At 32.4% G+C, this 10,009-nt stretch overlaps 1 pseudogene; it reads left to right on the plus strand.

The window, feature by feature from the left end:
- The first annotated feature begins 630 nt into the window (after nucleotides 1-630).
- Nucleotides 631-749, plus strand: LOC120612059 (uncharacterized; annotated as a pseudogene).
- Nucleotides 750-10,009: the final 9,260 nt, after the last annotated feature.

Here is a 10,009-nt window from a genome sequence, read left to right on the forward strand (position 1 = left end):
GGCTCTGAATGGATCAGATGCCCGTCTCTGAACCAGTCATCGTGGATGGAAGAATAATGTGTTTTCACTGGTCAGACCAGAATATCATGTGTTCCACTGAAGTTCACATTAGACAGAGCTCTCCCAAACTGCTTTCCCTGGAAGTGAGGGGGCTTGGATTCGTTGAAAATTAGTGTATTTTTATTAGAAAAAAGAGAATGGATATTATGTAACCAAACCACAAATATCTACTGCAATATTTATCAAATAGTTCATGAGAACTTAAAAGACAAAAGAAAGGAACGCTTTAAAACATGCATGACTTATTAAGACCATACCAAAATAGACTCATTTTCTTATTTTTTTTCTCCTTTTCCTTTCTTTCCCCTCCCTCCTCTCTTCCTTCCTCCCTCTCTTTTTTCCTCTCTCTTCCCTCTTCCCTTCCTTCCTTGCATCCTTTCTTCCTTCCTCCTTCCTTCCTTAATTCCTTTCTTTATTACCAGTGTTAAATGAAGTAATCAGTGGAATAACTGACAGCATAAGATTTCCAATATAGATGTGAATGAATCCTTGGTAGAGATATGATATACTTGATGAATGACGGGCTCAGCTGGTGTCTGCTAGGAGATTTACATTTAAAACTAGAAGTAAGCCTATAGCTGTGCCAGCCTGAATGTGCTGGATCTCGTCTGATCTCAGAAGCTAAGCAGCGTTGGGCCTGATTAGTACTTGGATGGGAGACTACCTAGGAATACCAGGTGCTGTAAACATTTTTTTTTTTTTAAGTGACATGTTGAAAATATTCTGGTGAGCATACAAAAGCAAAAGAGTTTGTCTTATGGGAGAAGATGTATCAGAATTTAGGGGCTAGAAAAACAAAGATTAAGACCAAGGCTGCCTGTCTGATCTCGGAAGCTAAGCAGGGTCCAGCCTGGTTAGTACTGGGATGGGAGACCACCTAAGAAGACCAGGTGCTGTAGGTGTGAAAAATTTAAAAAATAAAAAAATAAAACTAAGAGATTGTAAGCTGACAAGGTTCTTGCAATCTGTGAGGTCAACCCGGCTTGCCTCGACTAAAAAAAAAAAAAATACCAAGTCTAGGAATAGTTGTATAGGAGAGGCAACTCATTGAAATACTTAAAGGATTGTCTTGAAGAAAAATTATTGACTTTCTCTGTGCTGCTTCAGACTACAGAAATAAAACAGAGTTTGAAATTTAAGAGTGAGTTTTTTGTTTGTTTGTTTCCACAAAAGGAAGAGGCTGTTAAAAGAACTGAAGAGGCCGGGGGGTCTTTGAGGACTACATTTTTTGCCTTTGTAAGGTTCAAGACCAGCCATGATTTCAGCATGAAAGATATAGAAGAAAAGCTGAGAATTAAGTTTCCCACCTGGAAGGGTGAACACTATGGTGTTATCAACTACCTATTATGACAGATGTTCTTACAGAGTCTGGGTATTTTCTTCCATTAGGTCGAGGACAATTCTGCTCATAGAAAGCCCTTACTGAAACAAGAAATATCCTAAGCCCTCTAGAAGATACAGATAAAAGAGGATTGACCCAGTCTGAACACACAAGAATTTTAAGGCCCCAAACATTCTTAGCCCCCTGTATAGTTTTTACACTGCAAGTTTTCTGCTTTGTAAATAAACCAAAGAGAAAGCAAGCTTGCATTGAGTCCAAGTAAATATTTCCATACAAACTTAAACCCCAAACAGGCTAGAATGTCTGATCTAGCCCACATTTTCTCAGAGACGTTGGGTAAATCACCCATTAAGAGGCATTGCCCTGAATGACCCCAAAAGCCTGTTCAACTTTTAAATTCTGTGACTCTTATTTTTGCCCATTATCTATAGATCTATGAGGTCACTAGCCATAAAGTAGAGGCTCTTTGAAATTATAAATTGAATAATTCAACACATTTTTGTGTAGTAGCTATTTTGTTCTTTGCCATCACATGCACGTTTACTAAAAACAAAATAAAGCAACGAAAATCTTCTATCCCTTTTTTGGACCTCATAGAAAGATAATTTTACCCAGTAGAAATAGCACCTCCACATCTTTTTAGCAAGTCACTGAGTCTCAGTTACATCATCTCATAAACAGGTCTTTTACATCAAGCTACTTTTGTAGATTTGCTGGGATAATCACTTAAAATATTGAATGCGAAAAAGCAAGAAACTTATAAATCCTTAGTTAAACGTAAGGCTTTGTTTTTATAATCCCTCTACCTCACTATTTAACGTTAAATAATTTTTTGCCATAAGTATTGTGAATACAAGAAGAAAAACACTTGCAGTCGAAATGCTATTCCTATCTCAGGCAACAGTCCAAGTAGTTTGGCATGTGGAATGGGTAAGGGGTCAGGAGGACTTCCTGGCATAGGGGTGTCTTGGTATACTTTCTTTTAGCTCCTGTCTGAGGGATGCAAGAAAGACTTGAGCAGAACTAGCAGCTTCAGTTATAAAACTTTTTCTAGGTCCCAGCTTTGCTTAAAAATGAAATTGAAGAAGATACAGGTTGTTGTCATTCTTGTTTTCTAGGAAGTTGTTCTTCTCTTTTAAACCTAAGTTGAGAAAACTTGTGAGAAAAGTGATTTCTATTATCAGTCTGCTATCATTTGTGGACACAATGCCATATTGGTAAGGAAAGAAATGAAAACACATCACCTCCTCTTGGTTATAAATTGTTTTAAGCATTTGTCGCAGGCAAAAGGGAGGAAGACCACTTCAGTGACCAAGGTCATTGTAAAGGTAGGTGTGGCTATGAGTTGATATCCCATTTTGGCTACCTCTGTTCCTCCTCTTCCTCCCATTCACCCTCTTCAGTCTTGGAGCTGATCTTCTTTTCCTCCATTTTGGGCCATTGAGTGAGAGAAGATGTGCAGCCTTGAGTTTGCCTTTGACATTGTTCTTAGAAATGTAAGGCCTGAAATTCATGGTGCTCTTCCATGACCCAAGCTTTTCAGACTCTAGACATAACAGTACATAACAGTGGCACCTTGAGGCTAGTCTGCTCATTCTTCACACTACAGTGTCGTACCTTACACCTCTGTTCTGTAAATTATACCTATATGTTTCCCCCTCGAACTGCAGGTTGTTATTTACAGATCTATACATATGCAATAAACATATAAGGAAATTCAAGAGAGTTATATACAGAATAATGTTTTTCTCTGGGGAAAATGTTTGGGAAGCAAGAAACAAAGGAGATTTGACTCTGGCAATATTTTATTTTAAGCTGGGCAGTAGATATGGCTATTCATTGTATTCTTTGTAAATTCTATATGTTTTAAATGATGCATGGTGGATTAATTTTTAAAAGAGTCAGTCTAATATGACACATTTTTAATATCATATCAACAAAACCGTATATTTTTATGTGACAGGAAAGGTCAAATAATAGCAAATATTTATAAATAAAAATGATAGAATATTAAAAAATGAAATTATGAGCAAATTATCCCTTACAGTGGTTTGGATGCAACAAGATTCTTTCAGTTCTTCATTCTAGAAGTGGGTGTCAGACAAATTATGCCTGTTCTATTGGCAATTGTAAAGTCATCTTCAAATCACTTCTGGACAACTGGGTGAAAATAAATTTCCAGATAGTTTGCTTATCAAATACCCATTTTATTTTTGAGGTTTAGTATAAAAAGTATAAACTCGAGAGAATAATATAATTACAAGTTTGAAAAGTTTCTTAAAGTTATCTGTGCAAGTGATTCTTAGTCTGTTTATCTTTTACCAAACACTTTGTCAAAGAGAGCCACTTTTTCCAAGAATGACATTGATAAGTTATTTGGAATTCAGTTATAGTTATCACTTACGGAAAGTTTCAAAACAACAAAAAATTTTCAGTGCTAGCTTTAGAATAAGTTTATTTGTATGACTCCCTGTGTTGAATTGCTCTACATAGCTCTACAACTTATAAAAAATAGATTAAAACCAGGACAGGCTGTATGAAAATTTAAGAGAATAATGGAAAACATAGTTTGCAGGGGTCTGGAGTAGTCAAGACATTAGTAGTTTGTGTCAAATTTTTGTTTTAGTACAAGTGAGACTCACTAAAAAGAAAAATAAATAATAAAGCAAACTCAATGAGAATGGCAGACAAGACAAACCAATAGCATAGTTTTATTTCAAGCACCACAAAAATAAAGGGGAGTGGGCAATTCAAAAGAAACACTGAAATAAAATAATAATACATGAACAAATAAAATACAGTAAAAGGTGGAAGCCACACTTACATTTTGAAAAGAAATTGTATTACCAATATATCAGTCACTGGACTATCATAGACCAAAAACCAAATTAAGAAAGTGAATTTTAACTTTAGTTGCTTAATTAAAATTTTAGTTAACTTAGGTTGCTATAAGAAATTACAAAAATTAACTCAATCGTACATTTTTTCCCAAGAATATTATTAAAGAGACAGTCCACTGTGTCATTTGCAATAAAGCACCATGTATGGAAATGATGCTAGAGCTGAGTTCAATAGACTTATGCTTTTTAAAAATTGCCATTGGGAAGCAAGAATCAGATATAACATTCATTTATGTCAACTACATGAATGCTTGAAATTTTCAGTAACTAGAAAGTGAACCACTTCTCCATCTTCTTTGACATTATTCTAGGACTCTGAGGAGCCACAAAGTGTTTAGTACTGAAACCAAAGATAATAACTGATCATGTTATATAAGGTAAAGTTTTCAGAAAATTATATTACTTTGCATAAGGTAATGTACCAGAAAATTAAGTCAACTCAAATTTCAGTATGGTCATCAACCAAATGATCTCCATGAACCTAGCATGTATTAGCTGTTCCATTCTAGTAACTATGACAAGAAACCATGCTTTTTTGTATTTGAATCTGAAGGCAAGAATTGAACAAAATGCTGTCGGTGATAATGGTGATAATATATTAATTAGCTTATTTCTTATAAGCCAAAACATTAATTAATTAATTCAAACTATTTATTAATATGCCCATCAGTTGTAAGTGACTAAGCTAGTTGCAAACAGTAAATTAATTGAACAAAAATTGTATATAGTTTAGTTGAAAAGATATACTCTACTATATAATACAAATGGATATAAGGAAACTCTAATATAATATGCTACATATTTCAGAGTAAAAGTCTAAAAGAATGGAATTTTCATTTAAATAAAACTTACATTAACTGCATGTAAGAAAAAAACTTGATAAATTCAATCTATTTATTTGGTATAAGTCTATTAAGATTTTCTATCTCTTTTTGAGTAAATTTGATAGCTCATGAGTTTTTAGGTCTTATTCTATTTCATCTAGGTTATCCAAATTTTTGGCATACCTTCGTTATAGCATTTTTATTTCTGTAAGGTCAGTAGTAATGTTCCTACTTTCACTTCTGATTTTAGCAATCTGACTCTGTTTAGGTCAATCTAGCTAAAGATTTGTCAATTTTGTTGATCTTTATAAAGAACCAACTTCTGGTTTAATTGATTTCATCATTGTTTATCCTTATCTCTATTTCATTTATTTTTACTTGATTATTTATTGTTTACTTCCTTTTGCTTGCCCTGAGTTGAGTTTGTTCTTTTTCTAGTTTGTTAAGATGGAATTTTAGATTATTAATTGATTTTTTAAAAATGTATGTGTATTTGCTATAAATTTCCCTCTGAGCTCTGATTTGACTGCATTCCATAAATATTGGTATGTTGTGGTTTTGTTTCTGTTAATCGAAGTATTTTCTATTTTTTTTTTGTGATACCTTCTTTGACTCACTGATTATTTGAGTGTGTTGTTTAATTTCCACATAATGTGAATTTTTTTACGTTTTATCCTTTACTGGTTTTCTTATTTCATTCTATTATTGTCAGAGAACATGCTGTGTGTGCTTCTATCTATTTACATATTTGTTTTGTGAACTTACATATGGTTTACCCTGAAGAATATTCCATGTGGACTTGAGAATAATGTGTATTCTGATGTTACTGGGTGAGTGCTCTACATATATCTTGTAGATTTAGTTGGTTTGTAGTATGGTTCAAGTCTTCTTTTTCATTGCTGATCTTCTATTTTGGCCTATTCATTGTTGAAAGTTGAATTGAACTATTTTTTTCTTCATTTTTGTCAGTATTTGTCATGTATTTTGGGGCTCTGTGTTTAGATGTACATGTTTACAATTGTCACATCTTCTTGAAGGATTAGCCCTTTATCATTTATATAATGACTTTATCTCCTACAAAATTTTCATCTTAAAATCCATTTTGTTTGAGATTAGTATAGCCACTCTAGTTCTCTTTTAATTGCTTGCATGAAATATATTTTTGTCTTCCTTTACTTCCAACTTATTTGTTTTCTTATGCATGAAATGTATCTCTTGCAGCCAACATATAGTTAGATCATATTTAATTATCTGTTCTTCCAATCTTTGATTTTTAATTGGGTAGTTTTTTTTTTCTTTTATATTTAATGTAATTATTACTGGTAAGGAAGGACTTATTTCTCCCATTTCTAAATTTTATTTTCCATATGTTTTATCTATTTTTTCCCTCAATTTCACCATTATTGTCTTCTGTTTTGTTAAATAAATGTACCATTTTAATTCTCTATTGTGTCTTTTACCATGTACTATTGAGTTATTTTCTTAGTGGTTGCCCTGGTAATTAAATTAACATCTTAATTTTTTATAATCTAGTTTGGATTAATATCAACATAATTTCAATAGCATACAAAAATTTTGGTCTCTTCAGCTCTCTTTATTTTGCTTCAATCTTTTTTTTATTTATGTTCCCATACTTTATAAGCTCAACTGACCTATATTCAAGTTTGCTGATTATTTCTATTGCCATTTTAAATCTGCTGTTGAGTACCTCTAATGAGCTTCTTTTCTTTTTTTTAAATTTCAGTTGTACTTTTCAATTCCAGAAATTCTATTTGATTCCTCTTTATAATTTCTATCTCTGTATTGATATCTGTATTTGGTAAGACATTGTTCTTTTGTTCCCTTTAGTGCTTTAGACATGAATTCCTTTAGCTCATTGAAGACACTTAAAAGAGTTGACATAAAGAATTTACTAAGACCACTGTCTGAGATTCTTCAAGGACTGTTTATAATAATTATTATTTTCCTGTACATGAGCCATTCTTTCTCAATTTTATGTCTAATTTGTTGTTGTTGTTGTCAAAGATTGTACATTTTGAATATTATAATATGGAAACTATGGAATTCAGATATTTATCATTCCCTAGGGTTTATAATTTCTGTATTCTTTGTCATGTATGGCCAATGAATTCTCTTTTCTGTTATGCTGGCAGAACATGGTGATTAGACAAAGATTTCCCTACTTGTCTGGAACATGTCTGAAAAATTCTCCCAGGCTTGGGAGATGGTCTCTGTCTCTGTGTTGGGGCATGCCTTCAACACTGGCCAGTCTTCTAAAATCTCTATTTTGTATTTTCTTCCTGCTAGCACAGAGACTGAGATTAGCCAAGATGAGAAATAAAAGTTGTGTTTTTCTTTCTTCTTCTTCTTTTCTTTTTTTTTTTTTTAAGTCTTCCTTGATTATTTGCACTGTACATTTCTGTGTGCAGCTTTGTGGATTTCCTGGAATATGTTAGAGCTTTTCAAAGCCTTTATTCCTATAAACATCTCATTCTCTAATCTTTTATCCCAAGTATTTAGGATAAATGTTACTCACTGACCCAGGCAATAGTGACTAATATATTTGCCTGAAATGTTTTTGACTAAGTCCCTTTGATAGCCATGGGGAGAGTTATGAGTTAAGAGAGATTAAGGAAAGTATTTTGAGCTGATCCTTCACGGAACTACCATGCAGGTCAAAACAGAAACCACAATTATTTATGAATGGGGCTCTTCTGCTACCTCCAGAACTGATACATGTACTGGAAATATAGGATGTCTTCTTTAGGGTCACCACTAACCTGAGACTAAGGGAAAATTAAAACCCTACAAAACTCACTGTCCCTACCAATATTCATCTGGTATTTCTGGATCAAGAATTCCCCTCATTTCTGCAGGATTTTGGTTAGTTTTCAGCATCTTGAAGAAGTCCATTCAGATAGCTTTGCCTGCTTTTTTTATTGTTTTTATAGAGAAATGAAATTTCGAAGTTTTTTCCTCTGCCATTTTTGCTCTATTGAAAATTTCTTTTGAAATAAGTCACTCTCTAGACTTATTGGTGTGGTGGTTAAAAAATTTAACATAATTTGATAGCTGAGACAATCCTCATTCTTTTCCAGTTATCTCATAACTAACATTTTATTTTCATGATTTCTGGCTCATTTTTTTCCTAATGTACTTTGAAAAATATTTGAAGTAAATTACATATATCTATATGCCACTCAAAAATTTTATAAAGGTAAAGAAGTTAGAAAAGGGGAACTATTAGAGCCAAATTATCATTTGAAATGAGGAGGAAGAGTGCAGAAATGCACTTTGTAATGCATATGATATCCAGGACAATTTGAGATATAGTGAGTATACCAGATTGGCTGGAATAAAAGATGTGGAGTATTTTTGATATAAAGAAATATAATATTATTTTCTGATATTGGAGAAATATAAATTACTATTAAGAAAAGAAATGGCTTTATATCAAATTTACATAGTCTAAGAGTTTAAAATTATTTCTAACATCTTGCTTTACTTCTCATAACTATAGTGCTAGAAAGTCAGAAATATTGTCTCCATTACATAGATAAAGACACAGAATGAAAACTGTAAGTAGATAGCTGTGGTGGTGAAATAGAAACCAGAGTTAGCTTTCTATAGTCTAACATACAATTCTTCTTTGAGCTTGGTAAGAAAATCAGCAGTTAAAGTGGCACGTGTGATGTTTGTATAAATGAACATAGTGAATATCAAGGATACAGTAAATATTCAATAATGGTAGTTATGATATTTGATGCACAACTTAATCATTATCATCTTTTATATCATACTAAAATTAATGAGTTATTAAATGGATTTAAGATACAATTTTAAAAAGAAAATAATATGTCACTGTATCTGTGCTATACAAATTTTATTGCTCATTCCTTTGACACATATTTATTATGTATTAAAACTTACTTATGTATCCATTTATCTATCCAACCATTCAATCCAAGAATTCATTTTCTCAATAAAGTATTTATTAAACATATTCTTTTTAATAGTTAGAGATAAAACTGTAGAGAATACATACATGAATTTAACTTACTTGTAGAAAACTGGGGGAAACAGAAAACTTGAAATACGCTAGATAAATCTGGTTAATTTATTGGACTATGGAAGATTACTTCCCTTATTTGGTTTGGCAAATGATAAGCATACTGTACCTAACCACTTGAGACAAATGAAAAAAGGGAAGAAAAGTTGATGATATGTAGAATTTTAGATATGTTAAGAACATCCAAGTGTAGATATGCAATAGGTTGTTCATCATGACACAGATGTCATGGGCAGTCTGAAAAAATAGAACATGTTCCCAGTCCTCAATGGCTTTACACTCTGGTTGAGGGAATAAGATATTTATGTAAAAGCAAATTTACAATATACACTAGAAAGTAAGAAAATTATGCATCTCAACTATATACACAGAGGCCATTACTATTTTCAAGGCATAGAGTAAATCATGGGCACGTAGATGAGGGAACAATTCAGGAAAGATGATAGACAGAAAAAAGTGGTGAGTAAGAGTTCAGATTTGGGCAGCTAGTGGGAAATAGTTTGAGAATAGAGAAATTTATTGAGAGCTAGTAGGAGATATTTGTGGTAGGTGAGGATCAGCAAGAAATATTGTAGCCTCTCTAGTAATGATATCTATAATATGTATTACTTTCAGATTTCTAATCTTAAAAACTCTTATTTTTTTATTCTATCTTATTTGAAAGATAAAAGTCTTTCTTTTCATGTCTAATATTTCTGTATCATTAATTTACTGCTCAGACATCAAGGTTGCTGCTCTTTTTTTTTACATATTAAAATGTGTGTGTGGTAACATTGACTACTGTTATTCTATAATATTTAGATTCTTATAAAAC

Source organism: Pteropus medius, unplaced genomic scaffold, assembly GCF_902729225.1.
Source record: "Pteropus medius unplaced genomic scaffold, Ma_sr-lr_union100, whole genome shotgun sequence".
NCBI classification, from domain to species: Eukaryota; Metazoa; Chordata; class Mammalia; order Chiroptera; family Pteropodidae; genus Pteropus; species Pteropus medius.